Raw genomic sequence first — 23592 nt, 5'->3', positions numbered from 1 at the left:
ATCTATGGTAAGGCCACACCTGGAGTATTGCGTCCAGTTCTGGTCACCACATCTCAGAAAGGACACAGTGGAAATGGAGAAGGTGTAAAAGAGAGCGACAAAAATGATTACTGGGCTGGGGCACCTCCCTTATGAGGAAAGGCTACAGCGTTTGGGCCTCTTCAGCCTAGAAAAAGGTGCCTGAGGGGGGACATGATTGAGACATACAAAATTATGCAGGGGATGGACAAAGTGGATAGATAGGTGCTCTTTTCCCTCTCACCTAACACCAGAACCAGGGGACATCCACTAAAATTGAGTGTTGGGAGAGTTAGGACAGACAAAAGAAAATATTCCTTTACTCAGCGTGTGGTTGTTTTGTGGAACTCCTTGCCACAGCATGTGGTGATGGCATCTGGCCTAGAAGCCTTTAAAAGGGGATTGGACAAGTTTCTGGAAGAAAAATTCGTTACAGGTTACAAGCCATGTGTATGTGCAACCTCCTGATTTTAGAAATGGGCTACGTCAGAATGCCAGATGCAAGGGAGGGCACCAGGATGCAGGTCTCTTGTTGTCTTGTGTGCTCAGCATTTGGTGGGCCACCATGAGATACAGAAAGCTGGACTAGATGGGCCTGTGGCCTGATCCAGCGGGGCTCTTCTTATGTCTTCATGACTCACTTATTCTGGATTTAATAAATGCAGATGCTCAAAATGATAACATCCGTAAGCCCTCTATAGTGACCCCACCTTGTAAGAGGGCCCTTAGCCTAGTAGCAAGTTTAGCTGTAACAGCAGCTTTCATAAAATCCACCAGCATACATGAAATTGAACATGATTTAAATCAATACGAACTGATTTATTGAATATTTGCTTCTTTTTCTAAAAATATTCTAGAGCTTGAAAGTTATGGACCTGATCTGTATTAAGAAAAAACTCACAAGTTATTAATAACTCAAATATCCATCGTTTAGTTGATTTTTCTCTCAGGAAACCTCCAAGATTTTCCCCAGGTCTGACTGTGTACATATCACCAGATCCTTTACCAAGGAGTCTGTGGTGTTACCTTACTGGGTGCAAGGATTACTAGGGTAAATGTACCATTCACAACCAGATTTTCCCAACCTATTGCATAACAAAAATAAATGACTGTGCTAATCCACAAAATCAAATTTAAAGTATCCAGACTATGGGTCAGTTTATAATTTTAAAAACTCAACTATATGATATTGTACGTGGTGCTATTTTTAAGAAAGACATTTTTTCACATTTCTTTCTCTCTCTCTCTCTTCACTAACCTCCACAATAATCTAGGCTTGTGCCACAGACAGCTTTGAACAAAAGTGTTATTACAACCAAAAGGTTCCCCCCCCCCCGGTCGCCTTTGCTATACCACATCAATACACATCAGACCCAAATTATGGATGAGCACTTGTGAGAGGCACACTGGACAGTTCCTACAGTAAAGGCATATCACTGAATGAAGTGGAAGACTTTGAGATTTCCCTTTTTAGATTTAAAGGGAAACCTTCCTTGCCCATTCCTCCCCCCCAATTCTCTAATTACCTCTCACTCAGCTTCTCACTCAAGAATGAAAATGAGGCTGCTGCCGTAGTGTTAGTCAACGCAGGGATCCATTTTTGTCTCATATTTGTGACATCGTTTGTAACTGTGTCAAGTCTGGGTACAGACCCTGTGAAAGTTGTCTCTGTTTACAGATGCAATTTGAATGGCCCTTGAATCCTCATGCAGATACAGACTCCAAGAAAGGTCAGAAAACATGGAGGGCGGGGGTGTAATTTTGCTAGGAATTAATGGCTTCTCTAAAAATAGCTGACATGCTATTCACAGCCTTTCAGGATGGTTCATCAAGTGGTGCCTTTTCTCAGGGTTCAGGAGAAAGAGAAAGGAATAGTCATGAAAGGCAGACAACAAGGCAAGCAGGAAGGCAGGCTGCGGACCTTTCTGGGTGATTTCAGAAATGGGTTTTGTCCATTCCACTACCCCAGGGATAGCCAGCCATTCAACACCACCTTAAACAGCTGGATAGAAAAGAGAGTCTCAGCAGAAGGGTTTGTCATACCTGCGCACTGTGGGTGCTTGGAAAGCTCCTGCCAGGATTGGGGTCAGTACATGACACCCTTGGAAAGCTACTGCTGGGGCCCAAGCACCCCAGGGGAATGCTCTCCAAGAAAGGATTGAGCTAAGCCAGCAACTGGTGGCCATTGGGTGGGAGCTCCTCTCCTTTGGCGGTGGGTATGACAGCAGAAAAACGGAATACTGTGCCTACCACCAAGTTAAGGGGAGGGGAGCCCAGTAAAGCAGGGGGGCTTGTCAAGGGCTCCCTCAAACCAGACCTGGCATCCCTTGCCAAAATACACTGAGAGTCCAATCTTGTGCATGTCTATGCAGAAGTAAGTCCCATTACAGTCAACAGGGTTTACTCCCATGTAAGTGTGGATAGGATTGCAGCCAAATTCACGCATGTATTAAAAGTCACAGGAGGCCTAATGTTTGAAAAGCCAGCAATCCCTGTACGGAACTCATGATAACACTCACCCAACAGTACAGTATCCCGAGTCAATAGTATGAAATCCCCACATAAGAGAGTAGCATGCTGGATAGCCTGCTTAGGGCAGAGGGCATAGCCACGCTGTGGTCACAACTTTTTAAAAACAGAAGTGGGCTTTTGTGATTTTGAGGAAGGAATTTTTTTAAAAAAAGAAAGCTCAGAAAAGTACCTGAAATGGCAGAGTGGCGTGTTGAGGAAAGGATAGTCTTGCTCCTTTTCAAACTAGTAGTGAAAGGGTGTTCTAGAGCTGAGGTAGCATAGCACAGGCACACAGCGCTCTCAAAGGACATTTTCTTAAAAGAAAGAAAAAAAATGGTTTTTTTTAAAAAGAGCTCACACAACGGTTTAGGGATATATATGATGTCACAGACACTATGCAATGCCTTGAACATTCTCACAGTCACATATCACTGCTTACAGCACTAGACTCTTCCCAGGAACAAAATAGTATTGCTGTTTGAGTGATATTGACATTTGGATTAACTGAAACAAAGACGTTGCAAGCATTGTTCTGTAAACCCATCTTCTAGGAAGGCCCTCTGAGAAAGGAGGCCCAATGTGCATTCCGTCACAAATCTATTACTGCACCACAAGGTGAAAGGGTGACATCTTCCCATCCCCATATACCAATAATCCTGATTTCCCCCCCCCCCCAACCTGCTTTTTCAGGTAAGGAAAAAGCAAGCCCAAATTCATCACATCTGGTTTGACCCTTGTCAGAGAAATTGAGGAACACAAGTGCTGTTATGACGTTAGTGATCCTGAGATGGATGCATCCTATATTGTTATATGTCACAAACTTTACCATTGTATTGTAAAAACCATATAATCTTTGTATAACCATTACAGACTGGAAAAAGGCATGCTTGTTAGTTGAAGATGTTTTTACTCAGGAACGTGCTTTGAACTTGTCGTCATTTTAGCATGAACTTCGTGTCCTCACAATTAGCAGGGCTAAGCTCTATCAGTATTTTATAATGAGCAGTACCAAGGCCTGTCAATAGGTAGAAATGATGTATTGCTGGATGCTTAGACTACACTAGCAAATTTTGGGGATGTCATTTCGGGGAAATTGTTTGATTTCTGATAACTAGAAATCATACGCTTTATGCACGTGTCAAGGTTTTGGGAAAAACAAGTGCACTCCGCATGCTTAATTTTATGTAATAGGTATGTTCTAAATGAGGTGGTGAAACAAGATTCACGTAGACAAGGATCAGTCCTGTGTCTACACTTAGGTAGTGTTGGGCTTGAACATGGAGCTCCAGGTTCAAACTGTGAAGTTCAGTGGGTGGCCTTGGGCAAATCATTCTCTCCCAGCCTAACCAGGCTCATAGACTGCTTATGAGGCCAAAACTCCTAAAACCTCCAAACCTAAAATGTTTTGGAGGCCAAAACTCCAAAAACTGCCAGGATCCTAACTGTAAAGAATAGGATACAAACTGACCAAGTCATCGTTACAAGAATGGAATATAGAGGTTGGAATTAACAGCCCAATCCTATACGGGCTTTACAGCAGGGGAATAGTAGTTCTGCTGTCGTAAATGGCTCTATGACAGTGCGCTGTGTGTGTTGCCAGCAGCCACTCTGAACCTCCGCCACAAACAGTGGCAATGTTGGAGGTCCACTGTCACAACTGGCTAACAGCAGAAGCAGGTCAGCAGGTAAGGGAACCTGGCGTAATTGGCCCGGCATGAGGGAACAAACATTGTCTTACCTCAAGGATGTCTATGGGACCGACCCCCCACAGGATGCAACACACACTCCATTGATGCAGGTATAGCTGCATCAGCAAGTGGGGGGGACTTAGAATTGGGCTAACTGTGTGAGTGCCCCACTCATTCCAAAAGTTTCCATGTTCCTACTATTGTGAGAAGCACATCTGAAGAGTTTCCGTACCTTTCTAAGAAGCACTTTTTCTGTTTTAGTTTATTGCTTTTGTACTTTAATTTTCACTACACCACTTTGGGCTACCCTCTGGGTAGAGAAAGTGGGGTGTAGTGATGTGATGCCTGAAGACAACTGTAATCTCAAGGAGTTAGTCATCCTTTGCCATTTTCATGTTACCAACCTAGCTGGAGAGGCCTGGGGCTCCATGCCTCTAGCACAGCCATTTTCAGCCTTTTTCAGCTCACGGCACACTGTCAAGGCACTAAAATTGTCAAGGCACACACCCAGGTTTTCACGTACATTAAATCACTACATTACAATTAATTTTTAATTAATATAATTAATACAATTAATTCATTACATGACAAAGGGCACAATCCTAACCAGGTCTACTCAGAAGTAAGTCCTATTTTGTTCAGTGGGGCTTACTCTCAGGAAAGTGTGGTTAGGATTGTAGCCAAAGACTGGGGAGGGGGACATGGGGGGAATGTGCCTGTGGGTCTTACTTCTGAGTAGACATAACTAGGACTGGGCTTTTGGTTGCACTCTTTTTTCTGAAATACAGGAGCAGGCAATTGGCACTTCTCTCTCCTCCTCTTCCCCACCCACCCCCTCCCACAGGGACATTCCCCCCCATCTCATAATTGCAGTTAGCACCTCTCCTACTGTCCCTCCCCTCACTCATCCCCACCTTCCCAAGGTCCAGAATCACTTGCCTCGCATTCTCCCCCCCCATTGCCTGCTCCTGTATTTCAGAAAAAAGTGTGACCAAAAGTGCAATCCTAGGCATGTCTACGCAGAAGTAAGTCCCATTATAGTCAATGGGACTTACTCCCAGGAAAGTGGGATTGGAGAGGAACCTGAGAGCCCAGCCCAGCTCAGGCATGTCTACTCAGAAGTAAATCCCATTCTAGACAATGGGGCTTACTCCCAGGAAAGTGGGGCTAGGAGAGGAACCTGAGAGCCCAGCCCAGTTCAGGCATGTCTACTCAGAAGTAAGTCCCATTCTAGTCAATGGGGCTTACTCCCAGGAAAGTGTAGATAGGATTGTGGCCCAACATCCTTCCTCTGAAAGAACATAAGAACAGCCCCACTGGCTCAGGCCATAGGCCCATCTAGTCCAGCTTCCTACATCTCACAGCGGCCCACCACATGCTCCAGGGAGCACACCAGATAACAAGAGACCTCATCCTGGTGCCCTCCCCTGCATCTGGCATTCTGACATAACCCAATTCTAAAATCAGGAGGTTGCGCATACACATCATGGCTTGTACCCCGTAATGGATTTTTCCTCCAGAAACTTGTCCAATCCCCTTTTAAAGGCGTCTAGGCTAGACGCCATCACCACATCCTGTGACAAGGAGTTCCACAGACCGACCACACGCTGAGTAAAGAAATATTTTCTTTTGTCTGCCCTAACCCGCCCAACACTCAATTTTAGTGGATGTCCCCTGGTTCTGGTATTATGTGAGAGTGTAAAGAGCACCTCCCTATCCACTCTGTCCATTCCCTGCATAATTTTGTATGTCTCAATCATGTCCCCCCTCAGGCGTCTCTTTTCTAGGCTGAAGAGGCCCAAACGCCGTAGCCTTTCCTCATAAGGAAGGTGCCCCAGCCCCGTAATCATCTTAGTCGCTCTCTTTTGCACCTTTTCCATTTCCAAAGGCAAAGGAAAGGTAGAGAGGGTCTTGTTGGGGAGCTGCAGGCAACTGTGGCAAGGAAAAGAGACTTTCGTGGACCCTCGGCCAGCCCATTCTTAGGCTGGTGTCCTCCAGTAGGACTTCCTCCAAAGACTTCCAGTAGGAAGGCTGGCTTCCTACCTGCTTGCCTGCCCCTGGCTCACTAGTTCTCACTCACTCCGCCCAGACCTCCTCCAGGCTTCTCTTGCTGCCCAATCAGCACGCGGGACAGGCAACCTCAGACTTCATACCCAATCCTAGGCGTGTCTACTCAGAAGTAAACCCCATAATAGTCAACAGGGCTTACTCCCAGGTAAATGAGGATCGGGTTGCAGCCTTCCTCTTGCTCAGCCAGGGCTCCTTTTTTGCTAGGGTCAAAGCAGCCACTTCTCTGCCTGCTACTGCTGCCTGCCTACTCTGGCCCCGCAGCACACCTGAGGCTGCCTCACGGCACACTAGAGTGCTGCGGCACAGCGGTTGAAAAACACTGCTCGAGCAGCTATATTGCTTCCTTACCCTTCTATCTGCCAAATGCCCAGAGCAGCATACTATGCCGCTGATCTGTTCTTGCACAGTTCAGATTTGGCAAGGCTAGGTCTGAGTGGGAAAGCTGTCCATGTAATACTAGGGTTCCCAACCCGTGGTCCGCAGTACCCCCCCCCCAGGTGGTCCGCGACGTCTCTGGTGAAAAAAGAAAAAAAATGCCCTTCCAGGCAGAAAAAAGCCTCTGCAGCGCCAGCAGCCGCTCAGAGCAGATCAGAGCATAGCCTCTCTGCCTCCTGCCTCCCCCTCCCTTCCCTCCTTGTCTGTGAGTGCCCAGACAAGCAAAAAAGTGAAGCGCAGGCGCCTTGTAAGGGGCGCGCACGTTTGTGCAGCCTCGTGGCTCAGCTGCATGCAGAGGAGAGGTGCCCTGCCGCCCACTGCCTCCAGCCTACTGCCTCCATTCCTTGGCCCTGTGCCTTCAGGTGAGCCCTGGCAGCCTGGTTTCTCAGGAGTGAGATCAGGACTCCAGCCAGCCTGGGAAGTCCCTTTTGCGGGAGGGCAGGCAGGTGGGGGGGCAGAGGAGGAGGAGGAGAGGGACCTGAGAAGGGGGTGGAAAGGGAGTAATGAGGAGGAGGAGGAGAAGAAGGAGCAGCTCCCAAAGGCATCGCTGGCTGGCTGGCTGACTGGAAGGGTTTCCCTGGGAGTGGGTTTCTCTGGATGTGATTTCCCTGGGAGTGCAGACTCCAGCTGGCCAGGGAACACAGAGGAAGGGAGTTGGAGGCAGTGTGGCAGCAGGAGAGGGGAGAAACAATATGCTTAGCCCCCAGCCCTGGTACCCCCTCCCCAGTTGGCAGGATTGGGCCCCCTGGATGTGCTCTTCTAATGCCCAGGGGTGGAGCAAGGGATCCAGGCAGCCAGGTTTTGGCACCCCTTTTGGAGACGGAAACAGGCAGCACCTCTGCTGCCTTACTGCAAGTTGCCCACCTGGGCAGAAGCAATTCCAGAAGTTGCAGAACAAGCACCACCGTAGCCAAGTACAGCAGCTGTAACCTCTGACTCTTCCTCCTCAGAGAGCAGCAGCAGCTTTGTCCATGGGGAGCCCTCGCCCACACCACACTTGGCCAGTTCCCCTATCTCCTCAGATTGCAATCTGATGCATGCTTACCTTGGAGTAAGCCCCATTGACTATAATGGGACTTACTTCTGAGTAGACATGCCTAGAATGGGGCTGTTAGTCACACTGTGGCTGTGATGGACTTCTCCAGAAATTTCTCCAATCCCCTTTTAAAGGCATCTAATCTAGACACCATCATCACATCTTGGGGCAAGGAGTTCCACAGACTAACGGCAGAGTAGGCAGCTGTTGCTTTGTGGCTGCAGCCTACCTATAGGCTTGCTCACACTCTCTTAACTCCAACCAAAGTAGTCCACAGCTAGAGCATGACAGCAATAAGAACAGGAAGTGAAGAGAGGCTTTTTTTTCCCCTAAAGACCTTGCAGTGCACACCAAAAGGACTTTTCTTCCTGAGACATGCAGCAGCCATTCTGAGATGTCACTCTGAGCTGGTGCTTCTCCTTCAGGACTGACCCGCCTAAATTGTGTTGAACACTTTCCTAAGGACTCTGGACTCACAAGTGGGGGAAGCAGGGCCAGAGCTGCGTAACAAAAGGAACTGTGCAGGGATGTGTGTGCTTTTTGTTGGCTCATTTAACTACCTTGCATGACTTGTCTATAATCCCCTTGTGCTTACCCTCTCCTTTTTGAGGTGTTTTTCCACACTTAAAAGAGGCAAGGGCTGTGCATAATGTGGTCTGGTGTGCGGAAAAAGAGACTGGATTGAATTGGGTGGGTATGAAACCTCTGAGTTGGGGAGGAATTATTTTGTGTTCCGTGTAAACCCAAGACTTTCACAGCTAGTGAAGCAAATGCAAGCACAATGATCACATTAATTATTAAATAATCTTATGTATTACAAATTTAATTGTATTTTTTCTGTGCGAGGGTGGGGGGGTTGCATGTGGTCCCCGCCATCTCCAAATTTTGCCTTAGTGGTCCCTGAGCTCCTAAAGGTTGGGAACCACTGATGTAATAGAAGCTAGCTGCTTCAGTGAATAGCAGGGGGAGAAGGAGGTTTTTGTATGAGAAACAAGCTCTGGAGTGTCCTGTAATCTGCTTTATATATAGATATGCTTTGTACATATCCAATATATCTGCTTTGTATAAATCCAATGCCCTTTGGATTTCACCAATGGACAAAGAACTGATTAGGCAGGCCATAGAACCCACCCCACTGGAGTCCATCCACTACTATCCAGAATCCCCAGCACACTGAAGGGACATTGTTTGCATTGGAAAAGCAGCAGCATGCGAGCAGAGCTGTATATAGGCAGATAGGATGTAGATGTCGTCGTTGAGAATACTTATACAGTATATCATTTTTCAACACGAGTTGGTCTATAACAGTGGGGAGGGGGGCTCTATCATATCTTGATAAAGACTTGTGGGTTGCTCTCACCTATTTTTACCAGCTCTCCCCTTTGGCTTCTACTCCTGTCTTGTTTCTGCCTTTGTAACAATAGCTGCAGTTTTTTTCAATATTCAAGTAAAGTCCTTTAAAAAGTGCTGCATGTGGGACTGCTTAATCAAATCAGTGGATACCGAGGTCCCACCTGTATGTATTGTAGCCTGGTTCATGTTGGTTACCCTTTGAACCAGAGTGACACAGCGTCTGACTTGACCAGCCTCTGATGTTGAGACATGGTATAAATGTTTTGAAATAAAATCAGGAACAAATTAGGGTGACCCAAAAAACACTCACTCGTTGGCCCTGCCTCCATCCCACACATTCCTGCAATGTTTGGCAAAAACCCTGGGATTCCGTCACAGTGCATTTCTAGATTCCTGCATCCATCCTAATATTGACAAATCAGTCAGAGTGTTTAACTTCCTTCTTTGCTGCTTGAGGATCAAGTTCCTATCAAGAGAGCCCTCAAATCCTTTCAATCAATTCTGCTTTTCATCCCTGGTGTTCTCTTAAGTGCTTATCTCTGAAGACTTCAGAGGTGATAACAGGCCCCAAGGGAATTCCAGCAGGATCCCAGGGTTAAATTTGCTTCTCTTTGCTGAATAAGGCAAAAAATGGCAGAATGAAATATGGGTGGCTGGGAACAGGAAACCTCAAAGCAAGTTAAGAATGGATAAAAAAATTAGTGAAGCTTCTCATACAAATGCTATCCCCTCTAGTGCAAAAGAGTGAAAGACAGCTACACACACAGCCCCCCACTGGTGCTGCCTCAAGAGTGCTTGTATCTGCAATCTTACTGAACTGCAAAGCAGGCAGCAGTTCACCCATCTTATTAACATACAAAGCTGCCAAGTCAGAAGCCCTTCTAGAGCAGTGGTGTTGACACTGGCTAGCAGTAGTTCCCCAAGGCTTCAGGAAGGGCTTTTTTCCCCAAACTTAAATGAAAATGCCATGAATTGGACCTGGAACCTTCTGCGTGCAAAGCAGGTGTTCTGCCACTGAGCTACCAGTGCCAACCTGTGACATTTTGCTACCTGCAGTGGACCACCAAATGGTGTCGCCATCCTTTTCTCTTTTCTCCTATTAAAATCATACTCCAAATTCCCTCTTTCAAACCTTTTTCCCTTTCTTCCTTCACTATTAGAAAGGAAAGAGGAAAAACACTGTACTGCCATTATACCTTCCTTCCTCTCTGCAGGCCATCCATGGTGGGGAGGGAATCTGGGCGGGCTGCCATGATACTTGTGAGAAGGGGTCCATAGTCTTCTGCCTGAAATGGCTCCTTTTATGAATTGTGGCCCTATTCCCAATTGAAAAACAGGCTTAAGAGCAAGCCTGGTCCTGCAAGGGCTCTTTTGCAGGTTGCCTATCCATGCTCCCCATCAACCATTCATGACTGTATGTATTCCTCATTGGAATGAAAGTAAACCTTTGGTGCCCAATATCCAGGTAATCCAGTATTATTTGCCAGTATGGTACATGAACCGGTTACCTTTCATCCTCCCTTTGACAAACAATCAACATAATTAAAAGCCTACCTGAACAATCCTAGGCATGTTTACTAGTAATTTCTGGATTTACTGTGCATAGGATTCGACTTCGCACTGAAATGAGCCAAGAACGGCTGTGACTAAATGTGTGCACTACAATTCCTGGAGAAAATATCAATACTAGATCTAATCATGGCACGGAGTCAGCCTCTTACCAGATACTTTTACTTAAAAGAACCGGTGTGCGCTTTGGCACTCTGGAGCGTGTGCTTTGGCTTCCAGACAAGATCCCTTAAACTGGCAGACATTGGAGTGGTGGCTAGCCCTTATCCTATGTTGTTCCAAAAAAAAGTAAACTTTGCTTTGATTGAAGTGGACTCATCTCCAGTTTGGAGAAATTAGGAGTGTAGCTTCAGTATCTCACTAACAAAAGTTTTGAAGACAGTCCACATTTTATGATCATTGGTAGGTCAGAGAATACTAGTGAACAATCTCTTTTTACTGTGGTTTCCTACTTGCATGATTTTATATAGCTGAATCTTTGTAATTAAAGGCCAGGATCTTGATTAAGAATTCCACAGTTCTGCTCAGGTTATTCTAAAGAAAGTTAGAATTTTTCTAGATTTTTATTTTGTAATTTTCTTTAAAAATCTAGCTCTCCTATCCAGACACCCATCACTATGGTCCAGGCATCTGTGCTTGAGGGTTATGTCAGAAGTGGGCCAAGACAAATTTATGTCCTATATTAAGTACTGTTGGGATGAACAGTTCTCCAGCCAGTCCCCCAATGCTCCAGGTTTCTACTTCTTGGTAACCCATGGGTGGGAATTCTCTAATATGTGGCTGTTGTGGCACAGTCCTCTTTATTATTTGTAGTACTGGTATTAATACTGGTGAATCCAATCATTCAAATTCCTCTAGGGCAGGCTGTGGTTTCATGACAATGGCAAATGCTGTGCATTGTACAATAGAACTTTGGTGACACGAATATAGAACAGATTCATGCCACTCTCTGCAGGCAGAGGCTAGGTCTAGCATGAATGCCTTCTGGTAGCACAAGGAAGCAATCATCTTCACAGATTTCCTGTGCCCACAATGAGCCTTGCAGATTTCTCATGTCACATCCCCATGCACTGCTGAACAGGCCCAAGAAGTGACAGGGCCATCACAGCCCCCATTCCAGCACACAGCCAGTTTGAAGGAGGATCCAATCAATCGATGCGCGCAAAGTGCAGACAATCACGGACTGGCCCTGCAGCAGCCAGACAAGCTCCAAAGTTGCTATCTCTTGTTTTAAAATACGTAATTGCCCTAATGAAGAAACTAGTTAGAAGTAGTAGAATGTTGTGTTATTAATGGGATCTTGCCAAAATACACAGCCTTTGTTCCAACTGTTACCCTGCACATGCCCGATCTCGTCTGATCTCGGAAGCTAAGCAGGGTCAGGCCTGGTTAGTACTTGGATGGGAGACCGCCTGGGAATACTGGGTGCTGCAGGCTTATACCATAGTCTTTCCAGACTGAAGGTTGCCAACCAATGTAATGTTCCGACTAAAAACTGATTAATACACTCAACCCCAGTTCCAGCAGGGCCCCACCCAAATCTCTTCAAGAGAACAGAATTTTATTCCAACAACATCTAGGAAGTGAGAGCTCATTGTTATTTAATGGGCCTGTAAATAGGTTCATCTTGCCATCTTCATAATATGAAGTACCTTAATACGATACATTTTGCTTCTGTTAGTAAGGGGGATGAGGAAATACCTTCAGGTACTTTAAACCCAGAATCCCATAGAACTTGCCCCTGTCTGCTATCAGCTAGACCAATGAGGCTACAGCTACCTGCAGTCATTGAAAGAGGTGAACAAAACATGAATATTTACACATCCCTTTATAGAAGTTTCTTAAGTTTAAGTTTGTGAACCAACATACGAAGGAGAGGTTAAATTTCTCTTCCTGGTGATTAACTGAGCTTTTATCATTTATCAGTCTTCTGGAGGAGTGCTACGGAAACTGTTCCTTCCCAAACGCTGACCAGTTTCCCATGACAGTAATGACTAAAGCTGCAATCTTAAACACGCTTTCCAGGGAATAAGTGTTGGAGGAATTTCTTAAAACTGGTTTACTCTTTAAGGGGGAAGCAGAGTAGCTTCAGCAGCAGGCCCCCCCCCCCTTTGCTGGGAATCAACCCAGGGAGCCTCCCACGCCCAGCTGACTGCTAATCAAGAAAGACAAACAACATTGGCTGGTTGAAGTTTGAAAGGAGATTCATTTACTCACGGTTCATTAGAAGTATGGTTACAGCATCTGATTGAGATCAGAGGTTACTCTAACTTAAAAGATTACAAGGCCCTGAAGCTGCCTCGTCCTGCATGTGCCATGTGGTCAAGATGGCAGTGCCAGCAGAGCCCTGCTGCATGCCATTGCAAAAGGTCAGTGGTCGGTGAGGAAGAGAGGGCATGCTCAGAGAAGAAGGGATAGTTATTGTGTCTGGGCCACGCCCCCACATAAGTCATCCAAAGGGGACAGGTAGAGTGTAGGGTCATTGGGCTATGGCCTAACCCTTTCAATGGACAGTATCCTGCCACCTCTTGGAAGCAGACTGAGTTGTACCAACTCCAATAATAAGCCCCACTGAACACAGTGGCACTTACTTCCAAGAAAACATTCAGACAATAGAGCCTTTTCCTCTCCAGATTGCATGTTTCCTACAGTGACCCAGTAAAGAGTGTGAGAAGTCAAGATAGAGCCCAAGGCAAGGACTATTGAGACATGACAAATTCCATCATAATTCTTCTGCTGGACTCAGCAAAGATAAAGCATTGTTAATTCACTTAAACTTCTATCCCAGGCACCTCTATTGCTTGTGCATGGAGATTTATAGGCCATTTCCTTTATTCCATCATACTCTAGGCTTTTCTGCATTACAAAGGAAATTTACTGCCTATGAAAGCTGCATAAGCTGCAAAGATCTCCTCTCTCTTTGTCATCACCTCTTCTCTTGGTCTGTATCTGTCCCGTCTCTAACACGCATTTAAAAAGAAAAAAAAAACTTCTGCTCAGTTGCTCAGCCTCAACAGATTAGTTAAAAAACTGCTTTGATCAACCAAGACAACAAGAAACCTGCATCTTGGTGCCACTCCCTTGCATCTGGTATTCAGAGATGGTCTACTTCTAGAACCAGGAGGTTGTACATACCCATCATAGCTTGTAACCTGTGGTGGACTTTTCCTCAAGAAATCTGCCCAATTCCCTTTTAAAGGCATATAGGTCAGATGCTATCACCACACCCTGTGACAAGGAGTTCCACAGACTAATTACATGCTGGGTGAAGAAGTATTTTCTTTTGTCTGTCCTAACTCTCCCAACACTCAATTTTAGTGGATGTCCTCTGGCTTGGAGTTGTGTGAGAGGGAAAAGAGCATCCCTCTATCCACTCTAACCATCCCCTGCATAATTTTGTATGTCTCAATCATGTCCCCCCTCAGGCGCCTTTTTTCTAGACTGAAGAGTCTCAAACGCTGCAGCCTTTCCTCATAAGGGAGGTGGCCCAGCCCAGCAATCATTTTGGTCGTTCTCGTCTGCATCTTTTCTAGTTCCACTATATCCTTTTTAAGATGCGGTGACCAGAACTGGACACAATACTCCAGGCATGGCCATACCATCGATTTGTACAACAGCATAATATTAGCTGTTTTATTCTCAATCCCCTTTTAATGATCCCTAGAACTGAACTGGTCTTCTTCACTGCTGCTAGACACTGAGTTGACACTTTCATCAAGCTGTCCCAAAGATCTCTCCTCCAAGCTGTTTCAGGCTCCTTTTCAATCTGTCCGACACATGAGGATGAGCAGAAAAATGGCCAATAGTTTTACATAAGAATCAACCAGTTGTTTCAGAGAGACCAATTTAAGAAAAAAGTACATCATACTCAATAAACAACCATTCCTAACAATAACCAAATGAAACAGATGTGTGGCAGACTATAAATAACATCACCTGTCTCCATGTTCTATGTTTCCCAGCTATTTGCTGATCTACCATTAAGCAACCCAGCCCAGAAAAGTTACTGGTACTTGTTCAGAGAAAGGATTTTAAGTTGACGTGTTGAGGTCTGGAAAGATCCTTGCTCTGCTGATAGCATTATGCAGTGCACTGGTTCCACTCCCGAATTGGCCTTTTCAGCCACACTAGAAGATGTTCCAAAACCACCTTTCAGAGTGCGATACCATAGTCTCTCGAGACTGAAGGTTGCCTACAACAGGTGCTATGACTGTTTGTGTCACACAGTGGTCAGATGATCTGGTGTGTTTATGGTCTTGCCTTGCAGTAGAGGGTAGATGGCCTTTGCAGTTCTATGAACTCTTGCCATTTCAACTCAGAGACAGCAAGTTCTGGCCAGGTAAAGTTATACCTTAGCTGTTTAGAACAGTGTTTCTCAAACTGTGGGTCGGGACCCACTAGATGGGTTGCGAGCCAATTTCAGGTGGGTCCCCATTCATTTCAATATTATATTTTTTATGTTAGACTTGATGCTACCATGGTATGTGACTGCATTTGAGGAAATGTTACAGACCTGTACTTTTAACAAGCTACTATTTATATTCTTTTAACAACAACAATAAATGGGACTTACTCCTGGGTACGTGTGGGTAGGGTTGCAGCCTAGGATTGTTACAAATGTTCCTGCTTGATGATGTCACTTCCGGTCATGACGTCACTTCTGGAGGGTCCTGACAGATTCTCATTCTAAAAAGTGCTAAATGTGTGAGAACCACTGGTTTAGAAACTTTGAGCGTGCCTTTCTGCTTTGTACTGTACTTTTAAGACACACCGGCAGATTGCATATATTCTAGTTTGTCTTTTTTTAAAAAGGCAGATCACTGAAATCAACCCAGCCCTGATGGCCAGGCAAAACCTGTGAATATATCAATTTTTGCCTGCATTAGATCAGCAAAGCGTGATCCAAATATTCTGAGTGCCAAAACAAAGACTGCATCATTCTCATTAGCCCACATAAGACTTACTACAGCAAGTCTCTCTTCTTCACCCCACTCATGACCTGCTGTGCTGCAAATAATTCATATCCCACATCTGCTTGCAGATTAGCCACAAGAGGAAAACATTTGTTAACGAAACCCCTGCGAGTACTAACAAGACCAACTCTTTCCAACTTTGTCAAGTGAAGATTGCCGACAGCTGGTCAGGCTGCTACGCATTTGAATGCTCGACAGCAGAGAAAAGTCAAATTGCACATGCTGCAACTTTTTGGTGGCTTCTGCTGAAATTTGCTCTGCCTCACCTGCATTATTTTGGCATCGCTATGGTGGTGTTGGATGCAAAGGAAAAGCCTTCTCTGCAAACTTCCTATTTCTTCGATGTCAAGCATTCTAGCAGTCATTCATTCTAGCAAGCATTCATATAAATTAGCCAGGAGGCTAAAGGCAGCTTTCTGCGTTAGTGTCATGTAAAAGGCAGTTCCCCACTTCAGACTCTTTGCCACGCTTGACATTCGGCAAGACCAAGTCGAGGGGAAAGGAGGGTCTGTCCCACCTCACCTTTCTCCACTGCTACCTCACCAATGCAGGGTTCAAATCAGTGAGATGGCAGTGGAAAAAAAAGAGACAGTACAGCTCTGTGCGAGTGAATGGAGCTGCTCTGCCTTCTTCATCTGCACTTGGCTAGCCCCAGGCTGCCACCAAGACCCATCCACTTGCATTCCAAGTCCACTGAGAAAAGTAGGGAAGGGAAGCGATGGGAGGAAGCAATGCACACATGTACCAATGCATGGGGCTACCTTGAATTTTCCCAACGTTCCCTCTTCTCATCCATGCTGAGCTCCACCAGACGTCAATTGGCACCAAATGCCCAACAGAACTCCATGTCCAGAAAGGGCAAGAGAAGGGCCAATAACTTCACCAGGCTGCACAACAGCATTGCCCCTCCCTTTCTCCTGCCAAGTAAAGGGATGTCAGAAGAAAGAGGGAGAGAGTGTTCATGCTTGGGGTTTTTGTACATGTGCTGTGTTTAGTTAGTCCCCTCACTGGTCAAAACACCTGGGCCCAAATGCAGGTTTTGAGGACAAGGGGGGGCAGACCTGGGACTCTGTTGGAGAGAAAAAATGGTTGGCAACCTTCAGTCTTGAAAGACTATGGTATAAGCCTACAGCACCCGGTATTCCCTGGCGGTCTCCCATCCAAGTACTAACCAGGCCTGACCCTGCTTAGCTTCCAAGATCAGACGAGATTGGGCATGTGCAGGGTAACAGTTGCTGTCAGGAGAGAAAGGAGGTGGAGCATTTAGCTAGCTTAAAATATAAACACATCTTTACAGTCAAGCCTATAATTAAGCCTTTTGAGCCTGCACCTTGAATCACTGAAACTTTCAGTTTCAGATTTTACAGATAGGCAACAAATCTGTTACAACTCTGTGTTGAGACACAGACTGACGCAACTTGTTCTTGCAATGTGCTTTAAACTCACTAGCTACTTCTACAACACTTCTTCTTAGACAAGGATTGCCAAATTAGGCTGGGAAATCTATGATAACGAAGCTCAGGAAACCCAGCAAAACACGTTGCTGGTGCTTTGGAACAAATAGTGACTTGAGAAACATCTGATCTTTCATTGCCAGCTCCTCTGATGCACTGTATTCAGCACCGAAGCAGGCAGAAAGTGATGAGGATTGTTAGTGAAACCCTCCTCCCCCCCCCCCCGCCCTCACACCAAACCCAACCCTTGGTAGGGTTTACCAACACCAGTTCTTTCATTAGAATTTCAAGAATGTTCCTATGGAACCCCACAATAGACATCCCTGCTATAGACACAGAATGTTTGAGCTGGAAGGTTCCTTGGAGGTCATGTAGACCAATCCCCTTACAGTGTAGGCAACTACTACATATTATATTGTATTGAGGCAGGGGTTAAAACAACCTATTTTTACAATGGTTGAGGAATGTGGTGTTAACCTTCACTCTTCAAAGGCATTGCCCAGCAAAGACCAGTAAGAAGCATTTAGAGTCAGTTATCAAGCTATTTTATGTATTCTCTTTATTTTCCCCTTCACAGTGTAAAAAGACTGATTGTCAAACCAAGTCCTAATGATTTCAATGCAACTGATTCTCAAGTAAGTGCATACAGGATTACAACTTTACTGTTCCAGTTTTACTGGAGACAGAGGAATGCAACAACCACATTACACTGCAATTTAATCTGGTTCAGATTTAAACAATCGTCACACTGATGAATACTTTGAGTAGCAAGCCAGATAAGACTCTTAATTTCATTTGGATTCTACCCTATCAAGAAGCATGATATTCTTCCTCCTCATTTATCCTTACAGCAGTCCTGCAAAGAATACTATGCTGAGAGATGATTACTGGCCAAGGTCACCCAGTGAATGTCATAGCTGAGTGGGGATTTAAACCTGGATCTCTCAGATCATAGCCTAACCACTATACTACACTGTTTCTGGATTAGCCAGTCCCTAATGAATCATAAACACACACCACGTAAACAACAAACTATCCCCAGGGTTTACACACAAAAGTATACATGGAGCTTAAATAATGCTTGGGGTTTTATTTTTAAAAAAACAAATTCATCTTCCAGAGGTTTGAATTTGTGAATGTCAATAATGCCTTGATATTCACTGCTTCAAATATAGAGAATGCTGCAAATACTAGGCAAAGCAAAGTCATGATGCAATACCGTCTGTGTAAGTCAATGATTTTAAAAACACCCTCCAGCATACCTAGCACAAAGCCAACAGCCATAAAGCAAATATATGAGCTGCAGCTTAGCTCATCTGCATACACATCAAGGCTCATTAAATTGTTAGCTCAGAATGAAAATCGCTTTCCTCTCTAACACACTTATCTTGCTTATTCTCATGGTGCCCTTTGAACTTCAAAGTCATCCTTTTACTCAAATTGGCTGCCATCCTATGCAGTAGCCACACACACACACACACACACACACACACACACACACACAGCTCCACTGACATCAATGGGAATTCCAAGAGAATGGCTACAAACAGAACTGCAGTCTAGGAACTGAACAAGCTTTAGGAGGTGCACTTAGCTGCCCTCTACATTTTCGTAGCACAAAACCTTAAATGGGGGGGTTGTGCCCAGTTTGCACCAGCCAAGAACAGTGGCTTTAATGTTCCCATTTTACAGATAAGAACTGAGACAGGGAGGGATATATTCATTTTCCCAATACCACCCAGTGAAAGCTGGGATTGGAACCCAGTGTTCCAGCTTCAGGGTTAAACAGTCACCAGTGTTTATGATAGAGGAACATAGCTGGCTAACTAGGTAGGGCTCAATCCTTGCTAATGTAACCATGTTTGGTCAGTTCAGATTTTAAAAAGGCTAGAATGGTAGGCGGTGGATAATGTGACTCACTTCTTTAACTTCGATAAAGAAGGCCTGAGCCTCGCAAAAATGGAGGGGCAGGAAAGAAAACCCTAAAATCAAGACAGATGAAATTATGTGCTTGTAGAGCAGTTGCATCAGTCAATGCAGCAAAAAAAGCCTAAGAATTTCGCAGCAGCCATGAAATGCAGTAGATGTCTGTTCTTATATGAAGCCAAATTTGTGAGATCAAGCTAAACTCAGGCTGCAACCCTATCTACACTTTCCTGGGAGTAAACCCCAGTCACTATAATGAAGCTTACTTCTGAGTAGACATGCATAGGCTTGGGCTGTCAGTTATTCAGGAGTGCAGCTTGACATTAAAGACCATTTTTGCTCAAGCCAAGTCAAACAGAGTCATGTTTCCTACTAAATTCTAGTTCGGAGGTTTTCACTGGAGTATTCCTTTGTTGTGAAATGAAAACTGTCAGATCAGCTGCAAAGTGACCTCGGAGATTAAAATGTCCTACCACTGGTGTCTGGATGTTTCCATATTTTATGACAGATTTATGTCCAATTATCCTTTTGTATAGAGACTGACCTGCTTGTCCTGTATAGCAAAGGACACTGTTGACAGGCAATACTGTCTGTTGGAGGATGCCATCACTCTGATGAAGGTATCAAAATCTGTAAGCTATTTCCTCAACACGGAGAAAGTTGGAATTTGTACACGCATTAATACTTCCCAATTACTAGAAATGTCTGAAATCTTTTCATCTTTGCCGGTCATTGCAGAGGGAGAGGGATGGATTTCAGGTAGTAGCCAAGTACACACCTGCATTTGCAGAACTCAGACTGTGTTTTATATACACAAAGAGAACAAAAATAGTCGAAGAGGAAGAGGAGAGGAGAGCTAGAACACTGGAGAGTGAGAGGAGCAGAGGCTGGCATGTAATCAGATAGCATTTGGCTCAAGTTTCAGGAGGTCTTCGGCCAGACTTGGTGGTCCTCATGCCAAATCAGAAGGTGTTGGAAGAATCTCTTAAAACTGGTTTCCTCCTTAGGGGGGAAGCAGAGTAGCTTCAGCAGCAGACCCCCCCCCCCTTGCTGGGAATCAACCCCAGGGAGCCTCCCACACCCAGCTGACTGCTAATCAAGAAACACAAACAACACTGGCTGGTTGAAGTTTCAAAGGAGATTCATTTACTCACGATTCATTTGAAGTAAGGTTACAGCATCTGATTTGAGAATCAGAGGTACACTAACTTAAAAGATAACAAGGCCCTGAGGCTGCCTCGTCCTGCGTGCCATGTGGTCAAGATGGCGTCACCAGCAGAGCCCTGCTGGGAGTGGCGATCTTGTCTGGTCAGTGGTCTTGAGGAAGAGAGAAAGAGCTTGGAGAGGAAGGCAGTTATATAGGGTCTGGGGCCACGCCCCACACAGGTCATCCAAGGTGGACAGGTAAATTGCAAAGGACACTGGGCTATGGCTTAACCCTTTTTAGGACAGTCTCCTGCCACCTCTTGGAAGCAGACGGAGTTGTACCAACTCCAACAGAAGATGGAGGGGAGAGTCTCCAAGCAAGGATGTACCTACTGTACCTACTGGGATTCAGTGTCACTATTTCTGCCAACCTCATGCACAATCCACTGCTGACCTGGTTGCTTCTGTTCCAAATGACTAGTAGCAACCAACATGGCATTGCCACTGTCCCTGAGAGGTCAGCAGCACTGAGTATGCGGACTCAGCACAGCAGGGATTCTCAACATTCACTGTATGGCCGTTCTGTTACATGCAACATGAAACTTTGTCCTTGCCAGTTGAAACATACCTGGAATATACAGAAGTCACAGCCATGGGCAGGGGGTAAGGATGGCCACAGGCATCGGGGCTGGGTAGGTGAGGTGATTGGGTGCTTGCAAATCAGGCTGGTGTGGAGCCAACATCAAGCTGATATCACACTGACATTGGGCAGACTTCATGCTGACATCAGGCCAATCCATGGCTGGTGGGCTATGTCCAGGCTTCCATGAATGCTGGTGGCTAGTGAGAGGGCTGAGCCAAAATGGAGCCTGGGCTCCTGTTTCTCCCCCCCCCCTTTTGTGCTGGAAGATTTAGGATATGATGGACATCATGCTGACAATCCACCAAAATAGTAGCAATGGCAGTGCCACTTCGGTACAGGATTGCACTGTCAACCGTTACATCACACCAACTCTCATGCAGTCATGCAGCAGCTGAAATCTACAAGAAGTCAAGCATAGTATATGGTCTGGCCCACATATCAAAAGAAAAGATTTAAGATCAAAGAGGGGCTGGACTCAGAATTACTTATTTTACAACTGAGTGCTATTTTAAAATCATATTTTACAAAACTGTCTTTTTTTATTCCTTCCTCAGACTTCACTGTCCCCATCTGATACATTAATAAAGATGCACGATTGCTCTTAACTCAGCTGGTAGTATAAGGTTGTTTCTGACACAGCAGCAGTTTTGACAAAGTCCAAAATCCCACAATGCCAGCCACTGTTTCCATGATCTGGCCTTGAAATCCCCTTCTAACTCATTAGTCTCAAGAGAACCCACGATTGTACCTTACATATACAATTTTTATCTGTCTTGTATTTCTTCACAAAAAAACTTTCCTATAAACTGCCCATCATTTCCAAAAGTAGACTTGGAAGATCCCTGTTCTGTAACATTCAAGGTGTCTTGTTTGTTGCTTAAGATACTGGGATTCAGAATACTGCTATCTTATTTACTGCATTTTCTTTTTGGCTTTGCGAATTACACATTAATTTCAGCTTCAGTCTGCACAGAGAATATAAGCAAGTGAAGTGCAAGACCAGAAGAGCAGATGTGTTATCCTGTCACTTTCATTAGGCTCCCCCTTAGGGATACTACCATTTTCAGATTTTTCAGATGTACAACCACGTCTAACACTGGAGAATTTCCCCTGGCATCCATAGGCCATTAAAGGCAGGCGCCAATGACATTACACAGTCGGAGCCCAAGGAAAAGATGGGCACATCATTGCATGCACGCACCCTTACATTCTGTATGCATGCATGCAGCTGCTATTGTAATGTGCTGCTAGATGCACCCCCTCTGCTACAGTGCATTTCAAAAGCATTTCTAGACGTTCCATGACAGATATTTCACAGTTGCAGTTGACCCACAGCAATCAGAAAAACAACTCGGGAGTGGAAGAAAATGCCACAAAACTTTTCCATCCGCTCCTTTATCACCTATTGAAGTCTACATGCTGGAAAGCCCTCTGCAACTGGTCTCTCCTCACTGTTAGAGTGACCAACCCAAGGCACCTACTCAGCTTCCTAGATGAGCAAGCATGTGAATCCAGAACTCCCCAGAGCAAATCCAATATTCTTAGATTTCAAACCCAATACTCTTACAACACCACAGTCATTCTGGTTTTCAGCACAAATGCAGGGTTCACAAATCCACAATCACATTTGCACGAATGGGAAGAAGAGAACCAAAAACAAAAAAACTAATCCACATTGAGAGTCCAACTTTTCCAATTGGTTCTATGATACATCTAGTGAGCAATGGCATTAGAGGTACGTCACAGCCTTATTTAGCCATACTCCTTTGTCTGGGTCTTCCCATATCAGACACGTTAGTTTTCCCTGCTACTCTCAAGCAGAGCTAAGCAGGGAAACTGAAGAACAGCACTGATCAGCTGAGGGGTGCAAGCCAGCTGTTCAGACACTTTCACTGTTACAGCCCCCTCCCATTATCATGTACAATTTTCCTGTCCAGAAAAAAAAATGTACAAGTGAGCTGGGCTGTAATTTTGTAGCAGGTCATCCAGTTTGAACATCACCAGAAGAGGTAGCTCTATCAACCTCAGATGTTCTTGTAGTAACTGTTTAATTTGGTGTGCTGTCTAAATGTTTCCCACTTCATCTGAAGCCCATTTGCTCCCTGATCTGTCTTTAGTGACTAATGCAAATAATTGCCCCCTATACAGTACTCTTTTTCCAAGTCTTTTATGCAGCCAAACTTACTCATGTCTCTGCCCACAATTGTCTTTTTCTGTGGGCGGAACATGACTGGCTTGCTTGACTTTTAAAGATATTTGGTGACGGGTTCCTCTAGATTTGCTCAAATCCTAAGTCTTTAAAACACAATGCCCAAATTAAACATCTAGTAATTCTCTGGAAGAGGATGAACATTCTGTAATGATCTGCACAGACTAGCAAAACTGGCAGAACCAAAACCAAAGGAAAGAAACAAAATCCCCAACAATAATCAATTTGTACTGATACTGAGAAATCACCCCAGCTTATAAACATGTTGCTGAGTTATTAATTTTGGGTCTTGTCATATACGACACAGTGGTACAAAATCTATAAAAACAAAGCGACTGCACCATAATAACTACAACTACAATAACACAATACAACAATGCAATAAATAGAAGAAAAGTGACACTTTTGGTAATGTTTCTGCTTGATGAACTTCAATTAAAACATCCCCTTAACCAGTAGCCAATCAGATAACTCATTTCATCATATATTTTAATCATGAATGTTGATAATGCTGCACAGACTATCACAAAATCATATCTCAATTACAGGAGGAAGTCGGCA

General features: G+C 44.8%; 2 pseudogenes; one reads left to right on the top strand and one right to left on the bottom strand.

Moving 5' to 3' along the window:
• The first annotated feature begins 11995 nt into the window (after positions 1–11995).
• Positions 11996–12117, top strand: LOC136657799 (5S ribosomal RNA; annotated as a pseudogene).
• A 4659-nt stretch (positions 12118–16776) lies between these two features.
• On the bottom strand, positions 16777–16896 carry LOC136657811 (5S ribosomal RNA; annotated as a pseudogene).
• Between the last annotated feature and the right edge of the window lie 6696 nt (positions 16897–23592).

The sequence above is a fragment of the Tiliqua scincoides genome, chromosome 7 (genome assembly GCF_035046505.1).
Source record: "Tiliqua scincoides isolate rTilSci1 chromosome 7, rTilSci1.hap2, whole genome shotgun sequence".
NCBI lineage: Eukaryota > Metazoa > Chordata > Lepidosauria > Squamata > Scincidae > Tiliqua > Tiliqua scincoides.
This window is presented reverse-complemented; position numbering and strand designations above follow the sequence as displayed.